This window comes from Taudactylus pleione, unplaced genomic scaffold (assembly GCF_031769625.1).
Source record: "Taudactylus pleione unplaced genomic scaffold, aTauple2 ptg000052l, whole genome shotgun sequence".
Taxonomy (NCBI): Eukaryota; Metazoa; Chordata; class Amphibia; order Anura; family Myobatrachidae; genus Taudactylus; species Taudactylus pleione.
The window spans coordinates 792,507-814,822 of record NW_028284454.1 but is presented as its reverse complement, the minus strand read 5'-3'; the positions used below and the strand labels follow the sequence as shown (position 1 = coordinate 814,822).

Here is a 22,316-nt window from a genome sequence, read left to right as displayed (position 1 = left end):
CATAGATCCGCAATTTGCAGCATCGTGGGTGGAGCCTATTCATACATAACTCCTGGCCCCTAATTCATTAGCTGCCTCCTCTCTCTGGGCTTCTTGTGAGAATAAATAATTGGCTATGTACAGTATGCTGTGACAGCCACCGGTGCTACACATACAAAAACTAAATGACTGTATTTTTATATAGTACCTTTGGGCTATTGACAGCAAAATTAATAATTTTCACTTTATTAAATTAACATTATTTTGTACACAGTAATTATTTTTGCATAATGTCCCTTTATGTATTGTGACCCTTAGTATGACTGCTCTTACAGATATTATCTAAGTGACAGTTCAGCCTCGCCCTGTGTGCAGAATGTGACCCCCCCTGGTATCTGAGTATCACTTTCATTTCTCTCTTCAGCTACTGTACCAGCAATGGCGTCTGCTGATCTGAGACAGGAGCTGGACTGTTCCGTCTGCCTGAGCATTTATACAGATCCTGTAACCCTGAGATGTGGGCACAACTTCTGCCAGGTCTGTATTGATGGTGTGCTGGATACACAGGAGGGGTGTGGAGTTTATACCTGTCCTGAATGCAGAGCAGAGTATCAGCAGCGTCCTGCCCTGGAGAAAAACAGGAAGCTCTGCAACATAGCAGAACATGTCCGCTCTATTCCAGAGGAGGGAACTGGGGTATTCTGCACTTATTGTGTCCAATTTCCAGTACCTGCTCTTAAAACCTGTCTCAAGTGTGAAGCTTCTCTGTGTGATATACATTGGAAGAGACACAACAAGTCGGCAGAACATGTCTTAATTGACCCCACCACTTCCTTGGAGAAGAGAAAATGTTCTGTCCATAAGAAGATCCTGGAGTATTACTGCACTGAGGATGCTGCCTGTATCTGTGTGTCCTGCTGTCTGATCGGGGAACACAGAAGACATCAGATGGAGTCGCTGGATGAGGCCTGTGAGAAGAAAAAGGAGAAGCTGAGAGATGTTCTGCAGAAACTGACCACAAAGAGAGCGGAGGCTGAGGAAAGAGTCCAGAGTCTGCAGGAGCGCAGGAGTAACAGAGACAGTCACTGCCCTGTTTAGAGACATCAGGAGACAGCTGGAAGACCTGGAGAAGAAAGTGCTGAGTCAGATCTCCGGGTGGGAACAGCGCGTTTCACTCTCAGTCTCTGATCTGATCCAGCAGCTGGAAATAAAGAAGGACGAGCTGTCCAGGAAGATGCGTCACATTGAGGAGCTGTGTAACATGTCTGACCCAGTGACTGTCTTACAGGAACCAGACACTGGTGACTTGTGTGATACTGAGGAGCTGAGTAACCTGTCTGACCCAGTGATTATTGTGAAAAAAGAATCAGATATGGGGGTTACTAAGGAGGATTTTGAAGAGCAGGAGGATGCAGAGGAGGAGGACGATACTGAGGAGGAGGAGGAAGAGGAGGATAATGATGAGGAGGATAATAAAGAGGGGGATACAGAGGAGGAGGAGGATACTGAGGAGGAAGAGGAGGAGGAGGAAGAGGAGGATATTGATGATGAGGAGAAGGATAATAAAGATGGGGATACAGAGGAGGAGGACGATACTGAGGAGGAAGAGGAGGATAATGATGAGGAGGATAATAAAGAGGGGGATACAGAGGAGGAGGAGGATACTGAGGAGGAAGAGGAGGAGGAGGAAGAGGAGGATATTGATGATGAGGAGAAGGATAATAAAGATGGGGATACAGAGGTGGAGGAAGATAATGAGGAGGAAGACAATGAGGAGGGAGAGATAGGAGATCTGGATGTGGGTCTCATTGTAGGGAATTTACACACATTATCTGATATAATAACAGGTATAAATACAGGGATCTATGTGCAGGAAGCTACAGACCTATTACTGGATGTAACCACAGCTGGTAATTATATACAGATATCAGGTGACAGGAAAACTGCATCATGGTCACATATAGACCAGAATCACCCAGTAACACCAGATAGATTTCAGTATCCTCAGGTAATAAGCACCAGGGGATTCTCCTCAGGGCGACATTACTGGGAAGTGGATGTCAGTAAATCAGGATGGTGGAGGGTGGGGATGTGTTATCCCAGTATAGACAGGAGAGGAGATCAGTCATACATAGGATATAATAACAAGTCCTGGTGTGTGTATAGGTATAATGATCAGTACTTAGTGAGACATGACAGTACAGGGATCCGGTTACCTGACAATATCCCCTGTGACAGAGTGAGGATATACCTGGATTATGAGGCAGGACAGTTGTCCTTTTATTCTCTGTGTGACCCCATCAGACACTTACACACATACACTGCCGCCCTCACTGAGCCCCTTCATGCTGCATTATGGGTAGAGGGAGGTTCTATAACTATATCTGGGCGGGTCAGGGGCTGGGAGAAATCACCATAAGAGATTTGCCCAGAGACTGGTGACATCACAGGGGGGGAGCTTGGGTATCTGATGGATGGGACACTTAGCCAATAGTATGTGTCAGTGGGAGGAGCTATAGCTATGTATATAAGTGTTGCACATTCAGAGTCCCAGCAATTGTTGTATTTTATGTCCGACATTTTCTGATGTTGATATTTCTGGCACTGGGCCTGATTCAGAGATGGACACAATGCAGATTTTGATGCAGTTTGAGCGATTGTTTGCCATTGCACACGTGTGTCAGCCGCACTGCGCATGTGTAGCAATTGTTTTGTGATTACGCCTGCACAGAGGATCCATTCGCAAAATGAATGACAAATAATCAGCATTTGTGGGTGTGGTTAGAAAAACGCAGCCGTGTCTGACCATATAAACGCTGTTTCATGGGCGTGCATAAATTAGACATTGCGATCTCCTTCAAAGCATGAGACCTCTCTGCGTGGCAGGGGAGCTGCTGTGTGTGTGACTGGTCAGACCGGCCATACATGCTCCACGGCTGCACGATCTGCGTTGTTGTTATCGATGTTTACGATGTTGCACTTCATCAGACAGATATGAGAAGGCAGCAGTGGGTGTCCCTATGCTGGGCTGTGGTTACACTGTACGGATATGAGAAGTCAGCAGTGGGCGTCCCTATGCTGGGCTGTGGTTACACTGTACGGATATGAGAAGGCAGCAGTGGGCGTCCCTATGCTGGGCTGTGGTTACACTGTACAGATATGAGGAGGCAGCAGTGGGTGTCCCTATGCTGGGCTGTGGTTACACTGTACAGATATGAGAAGGCAGCAGTGGGCGTCCCTATGCTGGGCTGTGCTTACACTGTACAGATATGAGAAGGCAGCAGTGGGCGTCCCTATGCTGGGCTGTGGTTACACTGTACGGATATGAGAAGGCAGCAGTGGGCGTCCCTATGCTGGGCTGTGATTACACTGTACGTATATGAGGAGGCAGCAGTGGGTGTCCCTATGCTGGGCTGTGCTTACACTGTACGGATATGAGAAGGCAGCAGTGGGCGTCCCTATGCTGGGCTGTGATTACACTGTACAGATATGAGGAGGCAGCAGTGGGTGTCCCTATGCTGGGCTGTGGTTACACTGTACAGATATGAGAAGGCAGCAGTGGGTGTCCCTATGCTGGGCTGTGATTACACTGTACGGATATGAGAAGGCAGCAGTGGGTGTCCCTATGCTGGGCTGTGATTACACTGTACGGATATGAGAAGGCAGCAGTGGGCGTTCCTATGCTGGGCTGTGGTTACACTGTACGGATATGAGAAGTCAGCAGTGGGCGTCCCTATGCTGGGCTGTGGTTACACTGTACGGATATGAGGAGGCAGCAGTGGGCGTCCCTATGCTGGGCTGTGGTTACACTGTACGGATATGAGAAGGCAGCAGTGGGCGTCCCTATGCTGGGCTGTGATTACACTGTACAGATATGAGGAGGCAGCAGTGGGTGTCCCTATGCTGGGCTGTGGTTACACTGTACAGATATGAGAAGGCAGCAGTGGGCGTCCCTATGCTGGGCTGTGCTTACACTGTACAGATATGAGAAGGCAGCAGTGGGCGTCCCTATGCTGGGCTGTGGTTACACTGTACGGATATGAGAAGGCAGCAGTGGGCGTCCCTATGCTGGGCTGTGATTACACTGTACGTATATGAGGAGGCAGCAGTGGGTGTCCCTATGCTGGGCTGTGCTTACACTGTACGGATATGAGAAGGCAGCAGTGGGCGTCCCTATGCTGGGCTGTGATTACACTGTACAGATATGAGGAGGCAGCAGTGGGTGTCCCTATGCTGGGCTGTGGTTACACTGTACAGATATGAGAAGGCAGCAGTGGGCGTCCCTATGCTGGGCTGTGCTTACACTGTACAGATATGAGAAGGCAGCAGTGGGCGTCCCTATGCTGGGCTGTGGTTACACTGTACGGATATGAGAAGGCAGCAGTGGGCGTCCCTATGCTGGGCTGTGATTACACTGTACAGATATGATGAGGGAGCAGTGGGTGTCCCTATGCTGGGCTGTGATTACACTGTACGGATATGAGAAGGCAGCAGTGGGCGTCCCTATGCTGGGCTGTGATTACACTGTACGTATATGAGAAGGCAGCATTGGGCGTCCCTATGCTGGGCTGTGCTCTGGAAGTCATTAGCATATTTTAGCAACTGCGATCCGGGAGAGAATGCGGCTGTGATTGCATTAGTGTAAATCTCTGCATCAGGCCCTCAGTAACTAATAATCAGTCATAAAGTCATTTGTACAAATCACAGCAATATTTCTATGTAAATCTAATGTCCAATGATTATTCTTCAATTATTATTTAGTGATGTAGTTAATAAAGGACATTTATAGTTCCTGTAATATTGCGTCATTGTGTTACACATCTGGGGGTAAATTTACTAAGGGTCATTTTGACTTTCATTTTGAAGTTCGATTTAGCTCACCTCAAACCGACTGAATTTGAAAGTTCAAATCCCTCTTCAAAGCTCTCATTTACTAATAATCAATTTGAGAAGCATTTCTCAAATTGAATCAATATGGTTCAGTTCTAATGGAGCGTACACACGGTCAGATTTGTCAGACTTGTCAGATTTGTCAGATGAACGACTGAACAATTAAACAATTTGAACGATTTGAACGATTTTACCAAAGTTTTGAACGATTTGAACGATTGAACGATTTTTGACTGCATTAAAATGAATGGAATCGTCCAAGTCTGACTGCAAACCCATCAGATGTCAGATATCGTTATCTGACAAACGGGAACGCGCATCGTTGATCGTCCATTGTTCAGGCATCTCAGATATGAACGATTTTCCTTCAGATATGAACGACTGAATGATTTTTAAATCGTTATCGTCCATATCTGAAGGAAAAATCTGATCGTGTGTATGCACCAGAACAGTGATTTGCTGTTTGATTTGACACGTTCATATACAAATCGAATGGCAAATCCCACTTCAAACCGAACTGCAAATCCCGGACTGCATAGAACTGCTTCATGCCAGCATGAGCAGTTCATTTTCACACAGATACATGCAGATATCAGTGAGATGCCTGCATGTATCTGACTGTATAAAGGAAATAAAGAGTTAAATTAAGAAAAAAATGGTACCCCCCTAAACAGAACCAGCCTTGGACTTTTCAAAGGCAGTCCTGGTTGTCTAAGTACAGGGAAAATATTGCATAGGGATCAAATGCACTTAGTACAACCAGCACTGGGCTCTGGGAACCAGTGCTGGTTCTGGACTTACAGGGTAAAAATTGAGTAGGGATCCCCTGTAATCTCCTGAACCAGCACTGGACCCTTTCTAGCGGGGGGCTGATACCACAGCCAGGGGAGCCATTTTACCGGGCCCCCAGCAGCAGCATCAGTCCTGACCGCTAGTCATCCCAGGCCAGGGACTTGGAGAACCACAAGTACCAGCATGTGAGGTATTAAGCACTGGCACCTGTAGTTCACCTGTAAAGAAATGTTGAAAAAACACACAAGACACAGACACCGTACACAGTGTAAGTTTAATACTTACATCAGTGGCGGATTGGGCCGCCGGGAAGCCGGGCCAGTTCCCGCTGGGCCAGTCCCCTTGGTGGCCGGCAGCCGCCCAACCCACTCTTCAATTACCGAATCGCATCCAGCTGCTGCGTTCGTACGATCGGGCAGCGCAGCAGCTTAGTGACGGTGGCCCCCACTTCAACAGTCTAACCCCTCCTCCCCCAGGCCTCCGCTCCTCCATCCCGCTGCAGCGATCGGAGCTTAGCTCCGGTTGGGCAGCTCAGCAGCACAGCTCCTGCACAAGTGCAGAAGCTTAATGATGGAGGAGCTGCAGCTTTTGCGGAGCCCGGGGTTGTCAGTCAACACTGATGGCCCCACCTCCAGCCCCTCTGCGGCCCGCCTCAAACACAGTCAGCATGCAAACCGGAAGTTCTCCGGCTCCAGTATGTGCGGTGTCACCTCCTTCCCTCATCCTCTGTTGCCCGCTATCAGCAGCCCCTCTTTTTCTTTGGGCCATCCCATCCTGTCCCCTGGGGCTGCGAGAGATGATGAACTGGACCATGCAGGGAGGCGGGGTGTGTGCAGCTGTGCATGGGATGCAGAGGAGGAGGACACGGGTGGCAGGGGCTTTTTAACACACTCTGGCTGGGTGAGGATGATGTCATCGCTGAGAGAACGATGGCGGTGAGCTGAGGTGACCCTACAGTGGAGGGGATTATTGTTCAGTTTCTTTCACTCCCATCCTGCCCCCTGCTCCATACCACTACTCCCATCCTGCCCCCTGCTCCACACCACTACTCCCATCCTGCCCCCTGCTCCACACCACTACTCCAATTGTGCCCCCTGCTCCACACCACTACTCTCATCCTGCCCTCTCCTCCACACCACTACACTCATCCTGCCACCTGCTCCACACCACTACTCCCATTGTGCCCCCTGCTCCACACCACTACTCTCAACCTGCCACCTGCTCCACACCACTACTCTCATCCTGCCTCCTGCACCACACCACTACTTTCATCCTGCCACCTGCTCCACACCACTACTCTCATCCTGCCCCCTGCTCCACACCACTACTCTCATCCTGCCCCCTGCTCCACACCACTACTCTCATCCTGCCCCCTGTTCCACACCACTACTCTCATCCTGCCCCCTGCTCCACACCACTACTCTCATCCTGCACCCTGCTATCCACTATTACTCCTATCCTGTCCCCTGCTCTACACCACTACTCTCATCCTGCTTCCTGCTCCACACCACTACTCTCATCCTGCCCCCAGCTCCACACCACTACTCTCATCCTGCCCCCTGCTATCCACTATTACTCCTATCCTGCCCCCTGCTCCACACCACTACTCTCATCCTTCCCCCTGCTCCACACCACTACTCTCATCCTGCCCCCTGCTCCACACCACTACTCTCATCCTTCCCCCTGCTCCACACCACTACTCTCATCCTGCCCCCTGCTCCACACCACTACTCTCATCCTGCCCCCTGTTCCACACCACTACTCTCATCCTACCCCCTGCTATCCACTATTACTCCTATCCTGCCCCCTGCTTTACATTATTACTCCTATCCTGCCCCTTGCTTTCCATTATTACTCCTATCCTGTCCCCTGCTTTCCATTATTACTCCTATCCTGTCACCTGCTTTCCATTATTACTCCTATCCTGCCCACTGCCTTCCACTATTACTCCTATCCTGTCCCCTGCTTTCCATTATTACTCCTATCCTGCCCCATGATTTCCATTATTACTCCTATCCTGCCCCCTGCTTTCCATTATTACTCCTATCCTGCCCCATGCCTTCCATTATTACTCCTATCCTGCCCCATGCCTTCCATTATTACTCCTATCCTGCCCCCTGCCTTCCTTTATTACTCCTATCCTGCCCCTGCTTTCCGTTATTACTCCTATCCTGTCCCATGCTTTCCATTATTACTCCTATCCTGCCCCCTGCTTTCCATTATTACTCCTATCCTGCCCCCTGCTTTCCATTATTACTCCTATCCTGTCCCCTGCTTTCCATTATTACTCCTATCCTGCCCCATGCCTTCCATTATTACTCCTATCCTGCTCCCTGCTTTCCATTATTACTCCTATCCTGCCCCATGCCTTCCATTATTACTCCTATCCTGCTCCCTGCTTTCCATTATTACTCCTATCCTGCTCCCTGCTTTCCATTATTACTCCTATCCTGTCCCCTGCTTTCCATTATTACTCCTATCCAGCCCCCTGCTTTCCATTATTACTCCTATCCTGTCCCCTGCTTTCCATTATTACTCCTATCCTGCCCCCTGCTTTCCGTTATTACTCCTATCCTGTCCCCTGCTTTCCATTATTACTCCTATCCTGCCCCCTGCTTTCCTTTATTACTCCTATCCTGTCCCCTGCTTTCCATTATTACTCCTATCCTGCCCCCTGCTTTCCTTTATTACTCCTATCCTGCCCCTGCTTTCCGTTATTACTCCTATCCTGTCCCCTGCTTTCCATTATTACTCCTATCCTGCCCCTGCTTTCCATTATTACTCCTATCCTGTCCCCTGCTTTCCATTATTACTCCTATCCTGTCCCCTGCTTTCCATTATTACTCCTATCCTGTCCCCTGCTTTCCATTATTACTCCTATCCTGCTCCCTGCTTTCCCTTATTACTCCTATCCTGCCCCTGCTTTCCATTATTACTCCTATCCTGTCCCCTGCTTTCCATTATTACTCCTATCCTGCCCCCTGCTTTCCATTATTACTCCTATCCTGTCCCCTGCTTTCCATTATTACTCCTATCCTGTCCCCTGCTTTCCATTATTACTCTTATCCTGCCCCCTGCTTTCCATTATTACTCCTATCCTGCCCCCTGCTTTCCATTATTACTCCTATCCTGCCCCCTGCTTTCCATTATTACTCCTATCCTGCCCCTGCTTTCCATTATTACTCCTATCCTGCCCCCTGCTTTCCGTTATTACTCCTATCCTGTCCCCTGCTTTCCATTATTACTCCTATCCTGCCCCTGCTTTCCATTATTACTCCTATCCTGTCCCCTGCTTTCCATTACTACTCCTATCCTGCCCCCTGCTTTCCATTATTACTCCTATCCTGCCCCCTGCTTTCCATTATTACTCCTATCCTGTCCCCTGCTTTCCATTATTACTCCTATCCTGCCCCATGCCTTCCATTATTACTCCTATCCTGCCCCCTGCTTTCCATTATTACTCCTATCCTGTCCCATGCCTTCCATTATTACTCCTATCCTGTCCCCTGCTTTCCATTATTACTCCTATCCTGCCCCCTGCTTTCCATTATTACTCCTATCCTGCCCCCTGCTTTCCCTTATTACTCCTATTGTGCCCCCTGTTCTGAACTACTACTTCCAGCCTGCCCACACTATTATCACTCTAAGCCTGCACTTGCTCTGCCCTTACTACTACTCCCATCATGACCTCAGAACCACACTACTACTACCCCAATTCATCCCCCTGCTTCTCACTACTACTATTCTTATCCTGCCCCATGCGTCCCACTACTGTTGCTACTCCCATCCTGACCCCAGCGGTGATGGAGTTTATGAAGTTTGTGCTCCTGGTTCTGGTGGGGATGTACACTGCACACTCTTTTTCCTTTTTTGCGGAGCACAATGTGTTTTTTAATATTTCTCCTGCAGTGGCCAATGTGTTGTTTTTTTACCTATGGGGGCAAATGTATATGTTTTCCTTAGGGGCGAATGTATTTGGTTTTTTGTTCTGTTTGGTGTCGGTGTGTTTTATTTTTTTCTTGTTGAAGCTAATGTGTTTTATTTTTTCCTGTGGGGACCAAAGTGTTTTATTTTTTTCTTGCGCATTGTTTTGCGCATGAGTGTGAGTGGCAGTGAGTGTGAGTGGCAGTGAGTGGCAGTGAGTGGCAGTGCGGATCAGATGCATGCACCAAGTAGTGTATGAGAAATGTGTTGGGTGTTCCTTTTGCGGCCACAGGGGGTTGGCTATAGGGACGCTGCATTGCTCACAATGGAGGCCATACTTACTGTACATGGATGATCTGCACTTAGCATAGAGCTGTTGAAAGTTCCTATGGTGCAACCAATGGTGGTGTCTAAAGTCTTCGGGGTCTATTCACTAATCCTTGGAGAGAGATAAATGGAGGAAGATAAGTCTCAGCCAACTGCTCCTGTCATTTTTCAAAAACATCCTGTAACATGACAGTTAGGAGCTGATTGGCTGGGACTTATCTTTCTCCATTTTATCGCTCTCCATGGATTATTGAATAGACCCCTTTAGACACTGAAAGCGGGGGTCTCAGTCCTTGCATATTAGGACTGTACACCAGGGAATGACATTGTCGCAGCATTAGCTTAAAGTCACAAACGAAACTGGAGCAAAAGACGCAAAGATGGCGGCAACTATTTCCAAATCAGAATCAGGCCCTATGAGATGGGATCCCGCCCCCTCGACAGACCCCACCCCCCATTAGGGCTGCTTCCATAATTTCCTGGGCTGATTTTCCATCCCAATCCGCCCCTGATATACATCCATACTAGGGGTAGGTGGGTTCGGATTTCCGAAATCCAAACCCCCCCGCCGATCTGAGCCGGGAACCCCGCTGTCAGATTCTCGTGGGTTTTGGATTCTATAAAAGGTCCTGTTATCGCCAACATTTTTCATTGCAGCTGTGAGTTAGGAGGGAGCTGTTGCTGACGCTGATCATAGGGGCTGGCTGGCTACTGTTATCCATATACAATACATAGGGGCTGGCTGGCTACTGTTATCCATATACAATACATAGGGGCTGGCTGGCTACTGTTATCCATATACAATACATAGGGGCTGGCTGGCTACTGTTATCCATATACAATACATAGGGGCTGGCTGGCTACTGTTATCCATATACAATACATAGGGGCTGGCTGGCTACTGTTATCCATATACAATACATAGGGGCTGGCTGGCTACTGTTATCCATATACAATACATAGGGGCTGGCTGGCTACTGTTATCCATATACAATACATAGGGGCTGGCTGGCTACTGTTATCCATATACAATACATAGGGGCTGGCTGGCTACTGTTATCCATATACAATACATAGGGGCTGGCTGGCTACTGTTATCCATATACAATACATAGGGGCTGGCTGGCTACTGTTATCCATATACAATACATAGGGGCTGGCTGGCTACTGTTATCCATATACAATACATAGGGGCTGGCTGGCTACTGTTATCCATATACAATACATAGGGGCTGGCTGGCTACTGTTATCCATATACAATACATAGGGGCTGGCTGGCTACTGTTATCCATATACAATACATAGGGGCTGGCTGGCTACTGTTGTCCTTGTTCATAGTGCTGGCTGTAGTGCTGTGTTGTCCAGGGGTTGCCCTGTCTGCTGTAGGGGTACACTCTTATAAATAATTTTTACAGGGGCTATTCACTCAATAAAAATAATGGAGAACAAAAAATTGGAGGATAAAAATAAAATAGGGAAAGATCAAGAACCACTTCCACCTGGTGCTGAAGCTGCAGCCACTAGTCATGACAGATGATGAAAAGCCATTAACGTCGTCTGCCAAGGCAGTTGCCCAATGTCATAGTAGAGGGCATGTAAAATCCAAAAAGCCAAAGTTCAGTAAAATTACCTTCAAAAATAAATTTAAATCATCTGAGGAGATACGTAAACTTGCCAATATGCCATTTACGACACGAAGTGGCAAGGAACGGCTAAGGTCCTTCCCTATGTTCATGACTAGTGGTTCAGATTCACATGACGATGGAAGCCCTCCTCCTACCACTAGAAAAATTAAACAAGTTAATGCTGGCAAAAGCACAGCAAATAACTGTGCGTTCTAATTCTAGATATCACAAATCCCCAAGGAGAGTCAAAGTGTGGCAGCAGTTGCAATGCCTGACCTTCCCAGCACTGGACGGGAAGAGGTGGCTCCTTCCACCATTTGCACGCCCTCTGCAAGTGCTGAAAGGAGCACCCACAGTCCACTTGCTGATATTCAAATTGAAGATGTCACTGTCGAAGTACAACAGGATGAGGATACTGGTGTTGGTGGCGCTGAGGAGGAAGTTGGCGAGGAGGATTCTGATGGTGATGTGGTTTGTTTAAATCAGGCTCCGGGGGAGACAGTTGTTGTCCGTGGGATGAAAAAGCCCATCACGGTCATGTCTGGGCAGAAGATCAAACATTCCTCTTCTTTGGTCTGGAAATATTTCTCTCCAAATCTGGACAACTACTGTCTTGCCATATGTTGCGTATGTAAAGGTGTAATAAGTAGGGGTAAAGACGTTAACCACCTAGGAACACCCTCCTCACCTGCAGTGCATTCATAAAAAGTTACTGCCAAGTTCAGAAACTGTGGCTAAGACCATAAGCAGTCCAGGGACACCTAAATGCCTTTGTCCTGTTGTTTCCAAGTGCCTGCAAACCACACCATCAACTACCTCCTCGTCAATTTCCTCCTCAGTCAGGATTGGAAATAGTCCTGCAGGCCATGTCACCGACATGCCTGACTCCTCTCCTATCTGGGACTCCTCCAGAGGATCCTGCATTGCTATGCCTACTGCCGCTGCTGCTGTTGTTGCTGGGAGTTGTTCATTACCCCTGAGAGGAAGTTGGAACACCACTACATCTTTTACTAAGTAATTGGCCGTCCAACAGTCCTTTGCGAGGAGGATGAAGTACGACAGCAGTCATTCTGTTGCAAAGTGGATAACTGAGGCCTTGACTGCTATGTTGGTGTTAGACGTGCATCCGGTATCCGCCATTAGTGCAGTGGGATTTAGACAATTGATGGAGGTAGTGTGTCCCCGGTACCAAATCCCATCTAGATTCCACTTCACTAGGCAGGTGATACCGAGAATGTACAGAGACATCAGAAAAAGTATCCTCAGTGTCCTAAAAAATGCGGTTGTACCCAATGTCCACTTAACCATGGACATGTGGAACAGGGCAGCCTAAGGACTATATGGCTGTGACAGCCCACTGGGTAGATGTATCGCCTTACGCAGCATGCTGTGTCACCAGTAGCAGCATCTCAGAAACACCAGCTCGCTCCAAGGCAGGCTACGCTGTGTATCACCGGTTTCAATAAGATGCACACCGCCGACAACCTCTTAGAGAAACTGAGGGAAATCATCGCCCAATTGCTTACCCCACTTAGACTCTCCTGTGGATTTGTGATATCTGACAACGCCACCAATTTTGTGCGGGCATTACATCTGGGAAAATTCCAGCACGTCCCATGTTTTGCTCACACAATAAATTTGGTGGTGCAGAATTTTCTGAAAAAACGACAGGGGCGTTCAGAGACACTTTGGGTGGCCCTAAAAATTTCAGGCCACTTTCGCCATTCAGCGACTATGTGCCAAAGACTGAAGCACCAGCAAACACTCTTGAACCTGCCCTGCCATCACCTGAAGCAAGATGTTGTGACGCGGTGGAACTCAACCCTCTATATGCTTCAGAGGATGGAGGAGCAGGAAAAGGCCATTCAAGCCTATACATTCACCTATGACATAGGCAAAGGAGGGGGTATGCACCTTACTCAAGCTCAGTGGAGAATGATTTCTGTGTTGTGCAAGGTTCTCCAGCCCTTTGAACTTGCCACACGTGAAATCAGTTCAGATACTGCCAGCTTGAAGCAGATCATTCCCCTCATCAGGATTTGCAGAAGCAGCTGGAGAATGTGAAGGAGGAACTAAGATGGAGCGATCCTGCTCGGTATATGGGTCTTGTCGATGAAGCCCTTCTTTCACTTTGCCAGGATTCAAGGGTGGTCAATCTGTTCAGACCACTACATTTTAGCCACTGTGCCCAATCCTAAGTTTAAAGCCTACGTGGTATCTCTCTTTCTTGCGGACACAAGCCCTCTATATGCTTCAGAGGATGGAGGAGCAGGAAAAGGCCATTCAAGCCTATACATTCACCTATGACATAGGCAAAGGAGGGGGTATGCACCTGACTCAAGCTCAGTGGAGAATGATTTCTGTGTTGTGCAAGGTTCTCCAGCCCTTTGAACTTGCCACACGTGAAATCAGTTCAGATACTGCCAGCTTGAGGCAGATCATTCCCCTCATCAGGATTTGCAGAAGCAGCTGGAGAATGTGAAGGAGGAACTAAGATGGAGCGATCCTGCTCGGTATATGGGTCTTGTCGATGAAGCCCTTCTTTCACTTTGCCAGGATTCGAGGGTGGTCAATCTGTTCAGACCACCACATTTTAGCCACCGTGCACGATCCTAAGTTTAAAGCCTACGTGGTATTTCTCTTTTTCGGCGGACGCAAGCCTGCAGAGGTGCAAAGACCTGCTGGTGAAAACACTGTCAGCTGAAGTGGAACGTGACACATCCACGTTCCCCGAGAACCGAGCCCACCCGAATTTTGCAGATCCAAGTCGGATCCAAGCAGGCTCAGAGTTTCCCGCTTGACTCGGATCTCGAAACGGAGGCAAAACCATAGAGTCGGAAATCTCACTGTTCGCGAGCTTATGTCTCTATGATCAATGTAGTATATAGGGACCACGCGGTGGATGCCATTTCACTCTGGCTGTGGAGACTGAACAGGGAGGGTGGGTAGTGTAGAGTGGTGCTGTGTCCTGTGTCCTGGGTTGGTGCACTGCTGATCCATTCTGGACTGGTGCTGCTGAGTGCTGATCCATTCTGGGCTTGTACTCTGCTGTCTGCTGTGTCCTGTGGTGCTGCAGTGCTGATCCATTCTGGACTGGTGCTGCTGAGTGCTGATCCATTCTGGGCTGGTACTCTGCTGTCTGCTGTGTCCATCTGGACTGGTGCAGAATACATCTGGGCTGGTGCTGCGTCCATCTGGGCCCAAGTTCTGGACTCCCCAAAAAAATTATATATATATTGTAAAAAAAAAAAAGTGTCTTTTAGTGTAATATTTTTCTGTGTGTGTGTGTGCATGTTAGGCTTAACCGCACAAGATCCAGCCAGCAATGCAAATTGCAACCTAGTGCTGCCCGACTCCAGTCGTGATCAATCGCTGCTCTGGGCCCAAATTCTGGAGCATAAAAAAATAAAAATAAATTGTCTTTTTTTTATCTTTAACTTTAACTGTGTGTGTGTGTGTGTGTGTGTGTGTGTGTGTGTGTGTGTGTGTGTGTGTGTGTGTGCGTGCATGTGTGTGCGTGTATCCAACCAGCAACACAAGTTTCAACCTAGTGCTGCCTGACTCCAGTCATGATCAATCGCTGCTCTGGGCCCAAGTTCTGGAGCATAAAAATACTAAAAATAAATTGTCTTTTCTATCTTTAACTGTCTGTGTGTGCGTTAGGCTTAACTGCACAAGATCCAGCCAGCAACACAAGTTGCAACCTAGTGCTGCCCGACTCCAGTCGTGATCAATCGGTGCTCTGGGCTCAAGTTCTGGAGCTGAAAAAAATAAAAAACAATTGTCTTTTTTTTGTCTAATATTTCTGTGTGTTTGCATGACTGCACGTGTGTGAATTTTGTAACCGCACCTTGGCTACACTATTGGTGCTTGTGACACTGCTTCAAGACTGCAGAAAATATGGAGGAGACAGGAGAGCAAGGCCAAGAACCACATGTTGTAGCTGCTGCCAGCAGTGCAAGGCCGTCAACTTCCTCATCTTCTATGAGGGCCCATGCCCCAGGGATTAAGTCACGCCATTGATATGGCAAAGCTACTTGTACTGAAGTTAAGAAAAATAAAATGAAAGGAAATTTTCCTTTAGATAAACAAAAAATTGGCAATATGCCCTTCACTACACAAAATGGGAAGGAAAGGATAAGGCGGCCTTTCTTTAAGAAGACTGCTGATTCTGATTCTGATAGCCCTTCTATTAAACAATTAGGACTATTAAACAGTCCTTTGATAGAGGAAGTAAGTATAACAGCTGTCACCCAGTTTTACAGTGGATCACTGACACCATTACAGCTGTGCTAGTATTAGATGGTGAAATAATAGAAAATGAGGATGATAGTGTGGAGGAAGTGCAAAAGGAGGAAATTTGTGTCCTATCTGAAGGTAATGTGGATGTTGATGATGAGGATGTGGTTTGCGTAAATCAGTCACCAGTGGCAGCAATTATTGATAATGATAAAAAGAAAGTCAGAAAAGCCAGGTCTTAGGTGTGGAATTATTTTAATCTAAATTCTGACAACAGTTGTGACGGCATCTGTTCCATTTGTAAAGCCAAAGTTAGCAGAGGAAGGTAGGTTAACCATCTAGGCACCTCCTCTCTGTTACGTCATTTGCAGCGAGTTCATGCAATTTGTTTAACAAAATAATAATTTGTAAATGAATGACAAGCAGTCTAGTATCAGCTACCAGCAGTTTGACCCAGCACATGCAATCTCCACCAACAAAGACCCTCATCATCAACCTCCTCCTTAATAATTGAAGGTAGTCCTTCCAAAAAATGTTTTGTGGGGGCCCAAACAAACCAAGGAGTTCAGCCATGAAAGTGTCAGTCCTAGTGGCTGAAGTGTTTGGTTTGTTAAACTGTGCATGTCCTTTTTACTATCCCACATAAGAGTGTATGGGAGGGACAATTCCATCTTGCACCTCTTTCCTTTACATTTGGCACAATTTGGGGCATTGCCGACTGACATTATTATAGTTTATTAAACTGCCATCCTGTCTGCCATTGCTGTGTGGCAATGTTTCATAGATGTCCTATATTATTTTCTACTGCCGTGCGTTTGTGCCGCTGCTCTGTCGCTTACTTTAGCCAGCCAGCTCGCTGCAGCCTTTGGCCTATATTGGTGAAAATTAGTGAAATCAATATTGTGAGGTGGTTAAATATGCCTAGAAATGCCTGAAAATGATTGTTATTAAGGTAAATAATACTATAGGAACAAAAACAGGCCCAAATTATGTGGTTTTATCTGTTTATATAATTTTTTTGGAAAAATACAGATCCAAAACCATAACCAAAACCTAAAAACAAAACACCAAGGAAAAGAATCCAAAACCAGATTCAGATCCAAAACCAGGGGAGACCCAGATCCAAAACCAAAACACGGGGGTAGGCGCACATCTCTAATAACAATCAGGATGGTTGTTATCTCCCAAATGAAATGCTCAGATGCGGCTTACTCCTTTGAAGATCCGTGTCTGAGCCCCCGCCTCTCAGCCAATGAACGGCTCCCTCCATTGTACTCAATGATGGGAGCCGCAGGGTTACTAAAGTTTATTCTATGGCTCCCATTATTGAGTACAATGGAGGGAGCCGTTCATTGGCTGAGAGGTGGGGGCTGACCTATCTCAGCCAATGAACGCTCAGACACTGATCTTCAAAGGACTAAGCCGCGTCTGAGTGCTTCATTCAGGAGATAACAACCATTCCTGGTTGTTATCTAGTGTGTGGTTCGCATAGATCGTTTTTCTGTTTTAAGAAGACCATGGATGCCTACATGGACAAGGTGACCACTCCAGGTAATGTAGGTGAGTATGTGTGAATGTGTATGTATGTATGTATTAAACTCATACTTTGTACGGTGTGTGTCTCTTGTGTTTTTTTCAATATTTCTTTATAGGTGAACTACAGGTACCAGTGGGCCCTTAATGCCCCACATGCTGGTACTTGTGGTTCTCCAAGTACCAGCATGCGGGGGAGGCTTGCTGGGACCTGCATTTCTACTGTAAAGACAATGTTTTGCATATTCTATTTTTACACTACATTTACACAATAAACCCACCACCCACTGCCCAGGGGTGGTGGAGATAGCCTTGGGCTATCAGCCTAGGCCAGGGGTGCCCTGGAGAGGGTGACCCCTTTATTGGGGTTTCCCCAACTCCCCAGGGATCCCTGGCCTGGACTGACTAGTGGTCAGGACTGATGCTGCTGCTGGAGGGCCCGGTGAAAGGGCTTCCCTGGCTGTGGCATCAGACCCACGCTAGAACCAGTGCTGGTTCTGGAGCTTACAGGGGATCCCTACACAATTTTTTCCCCTGTAATTGCAGAAGCAGGACTGGTTCCCAGAGCCCAGTGCTGGTTGTACTAAGTACAGTTGAACCCTACACAATTTTTTCCCTGTACTTAGACAGTCAGGACTGGCTATGAAAAGTCCAGGGTTGGTTCTGTTTGGGGGGGTACCCTAAGTAATTTTTTTTCTTAATTTAACTCTTTGTTTGGTTTATACAGCCAGATACATGCAGACATCTCACTGATGTATGCATGTATCTGTGTCAATCCGACCTGCATCTGCTCAAATCGAAAGCATGAAGCAGGTCTCTTTATTTGGGGACTTGAAGTTAGATTTTCAAATCGAATTATACTAAATAAGGGATTTCTGTGTTGGTCTATGTAAAAGTACCAATTTTTTTCTGATGTTCGATTTGAGGTTGATTTGACTAAAATTCAATTTTACATTCGATTTGTCCTTTAGTAAATACCCAAATGCAATATCAAATGCAATATCAAATACAAATCGAATGCAAATCAAATGCCAAATCACTCAAAATGCAAAATCAAACCTTAGTAAATTTACCCCCTGGTGTCTCCTGATTGGGCCATGTGACTAACTGTTATTGCATGGAGGAGGGAGGAGCTGAATACGGGACAGTGGCAGAGGGTGGTACACTGCAAGGCCCCTCCCACACTGCAGCTGTCCCTGGTTTAGACTAGGGATAGCCATCAGATTCTTCCTATAGATCTCCCCCATCCGCAGCCATGTTAAGGTGATTCTCAGTAACAGAGGCCCCTTAGAGCAGCATGGAGTAACCCCCGAGGCCACAGGGAGGGAGCGGCTGGGTAAAATGCAGCGATTAGGAGGTAACGCAGCATTTAATTGATTTAGAGGTTATTTTACATCACAGCATTTTATTATAGCAATATATTAGTATATATGTTGTGTCATTACAGTTAGTGGAAGGTGCAGGGACATTCCCGGGTGATGGTGTAAGTGACAGTGCTGGGGGATGGGGGTGAGAAATCCTCGGGCTGCCTTTCTCCCCGATGTCAGGTCTTCAGATGTCGGGAAACTGTCTAATAATATTTTACCCCATTAGTGGAAAAGGAAACAAAATCATTTTAACTTTAATTTATTGCCAGATTATGATAAAAAAGTTCTCACTGTTACAGTGGAAATATCACCTTCAATTCTATTGATGCTCTGATCGGGCACGAATGCTGCGGGTGCACAGATTTCTGCTCATATCCTGTATAGGTGGCAAGGAGAAATCAGTGAAAAGTCCTGGCTTTGGCTACCGAAATTGCCGTTTTACGCAGCTAAACCCGGTCTATTTGGGTGAGGCATGGACGAAAAGGCCAGGGCTTGCATACACAATTGTATATTGCCCCCGATCACCCTTCACTTTAGACGGGAGATCAAGCTCAATAAAACAATTCAATCCCCCCCCAAGATCTGCACCGCAGCTGCAGTAATGTGGGGAACAGATCAGCGATGCGGCTGCAGTAATGTGGGCAAGAGATCAGCACCGCAGTGGCAGTAATTTCGGGAAGAGATCAGCACCGCAGTGGCAGTAATGTGGGGAAGAGAATTTCCTACCATAAATGTTACAAAATAATTATCTAGATCACTGGTCAGGGAATAGGGGTAAATTACTCCAAATGGGGTAAAAAATAAATTCCTGGGGGTAATGGATGGACAGCCGGGCATGCATATGAATCATTGCATGCCAGGCTGTCCGTCCATTACCCCAGGAATGGAGGTCACTGGCGCCGGGTGTGGTGCCAGTGACCTCCAGCCCGGCACCGCAGGGAGGCTCTAAGCCGGACGCCAGCTGAGATGTTATTACCAGCGGGCGCCCGGCTCCTTCCCTGCAGTGCCGCGTTAGCCGAAGGCTGCAGTTCTCTTCTGAACTCCAGTTTCTGGCTCTCCCCATGCATCATGACGTCTCTCCCATAGTTCCGAGGAGCAGCCACGCGGACTGGATGGTGGCGGATGCAGGAGCGGGGATTAATGTGCTTTTTTTTTCTTTGTACAAGCTGAACTACAGGGGCACTAGATGGGGGCACTACTACAGGGGCAAAATATGGGGGCTCTACTACAGGGGCAATATATGGGGGCACTACTACAGGGGCACTACTAAAGGGACATTATATGGGGGTACTGCTACAGGGGCATTATATGGGGGCACTGCTACAGTTGTATTATATGGGGCTCTACTACAGGGGCACTATATGGGGGCACTACTACAGGGGCATTATATGGGGGCACTACTACAGGGGCATTATATGGGGGCTCTACTACAGGGGCACTATATGGGGGCACTGCTACAGGGGCATTATATGCTGGCACTACTACAGGGGCATTATATGGGGGCACTGCTACAGGGGCATTGTATGGGGGCACTACTACAGGGGCATTATATGGGGCACTGCTACAGGGGCAATATATGTGGGCACTACTACAGGGGCATTATATGGGGGCACTGCTACAGGGGCATTATGGCCCTCATTCAGAGCCACTCGCAAACAGCAGTACGCTCGTTGCGTTCCGATGTTGAATAACCGCGCATGCGTCGGTGTAACACTGCGCATGTGCGTACGGCAGATTGCGAGTTTTTTTGGTCTCGTTCATCAAATAGCGTACAGGAAGTGACATGTCAAATGTGATTGACAGAACAGGGCGTTTTTGGGTGTTGACGGGGGTGGAGATGGAAAAACGCAGGCGTGGCGAGGCGTTTTTGGGGCGTACATACATTAGCAGATGCGAGCGTAAAATGTGTTCGGACCGACTCATACGTCACTGGATGATCCTCTTTCCCTTCAAAATGCTCGCACAGCTTAGGGTCTGGATTACTCGACCACATTGGCGATGGCCTTCTCCTCCGTCCCGGGACTCCACGATGTTGTTGCGATTAATCGCGGGTGATTTGAAAAGCAATTAGTGTTGGATTGAAAACCGGCTTGGTATGTGTTTTGAAATCAGTTTTTTGGGATAGCACAAAACCGTACGCAGGTGGAAATCAGAGCTGCTAATGTCAGGATGACACAATCAATTTGCGTACATTTGTGGGGGTTTATTTTGGCCTCAATTTGGTGGTTAGGGCCTATTGTAACAATAATGTCATCATGTTTTAATTTTCTCACCATTTTATTTTTGCCTCTTGAATTTGCCTCGTTATATGAATTTTTAAACGTTCCTTAAAGAGCCCTTTTTTTAAAAAAATTATTATTTTTTTTTGGCAAGTTTTTGCCTTTTGGGCCAGGATTAAATGTAACCCATTTGTACAATAATGTCACAATACAATGTCAGATTTTTGGCGTCAATTTATTGGTCAAACCAAAACTAAATTAATAAAAAATTTGGGGACATCTTTTTTTGGCAAAGATCAGTCCCAAAATCAAACAAATTGGCCCAACATAACTGTTGACATAAACATACAACAAAAAATTAAAAACATTTCACAAGAAAGGAGAGGGAAGTTTTGACCAGAAAGGAATATGAGCCAAGCACAGGAGTGTGGGAAAAGTCGCCATTGCTGTCACCGTTTTTTCACCCGTTTGGATGGGGGAGGGAGGGTGCCAGACCGGGTCCGGGATGTCATCGGGCTGGCCTGTCCAGAGGCAGATGTTGTGGCCTCTGGACTAGGCACAGGGCTAGGCACATTTGGAGGATTGGCTGATGTTGTGCCAGAGGTGGAGGATCCTGATGTTCCGGCAGGAAGGGAGGTCGGCTCCACCATGTGCTGGCGAACGAGCTGCTCCAGGGCATTGGCGAAGCGGATGTTCGCCCTGGTATTTTCCGCCAGGGCCTGACCAATGGTCACGTTGGCCGCAGCATTTTGCTCCAGGGCCTCAGCCACCCGTAGCAGACTGGCGTCCATTCTCTGCAGAATCTCCGTATGGAAATCCGATTTGAAATTGAGTTCTGTGAGGAGGGCCACTGCCTGCGAGGGGGATTGCCCTGGACTGGCTTCTGCAGGGTCTTCAGCCGGATGTACTGGTTCCTCCCCTGCCGAGCCAGCAGAAATTCGGCGGCCAAGGCTCCCCTCTGGAGCAGACTCATCCGCCTGTGTCTCTGTTAGGAAAAATGAGAAAAGACTCACATTAGAATCTACATATTGGCCCACTAACATTTCAGAGTTGGTGACATCAAAAGATTTACCTGGGACAACATGAGGAGCCGCAAAGTCTGGCATGTCCGTATCCATGTTGGACACGCCAAACACCTCCACAGGCTGCACACACCCCTGTGCCAGCTCTTCTAAATCCGTCAACTCCAATGACACAGGGGTGGGACCCCCACCTGTCCCCCTTGCATGCCTAGCCCTGTCCGCGAGTTTTTCTTTAGGCGATATTTGAAGTCGGCCCATCTGTGGGAAAAAATGGAAGCCATTATCCTTTTGTTTAAAATGGTGTTTGTTTTTAGGGGGGGCAAGTGTTTACTTACCGCCGTTTGACATCCCGGGCTAGACGGACATAATCACCCACCCTATTGACAGCAACGGCGACCT

At 47.5% G+C, this 22,316-nt stretch overlaps 1 pseudogene; it reads left to right on the top strand.

The window, feature by feature from the left end:
* The first annotated feature begins 417 nt into the window (after window positions 1-417).
* Window positions 418-2,398, top strand: LOC148535425 (E3 ubiquitin/ISG15 ligase TRIM25-like; annotated as a pseudogene).
* The last annotated feature ends 19,918 nt before the right edge of the window (window positions 2,399-22,316 follow it).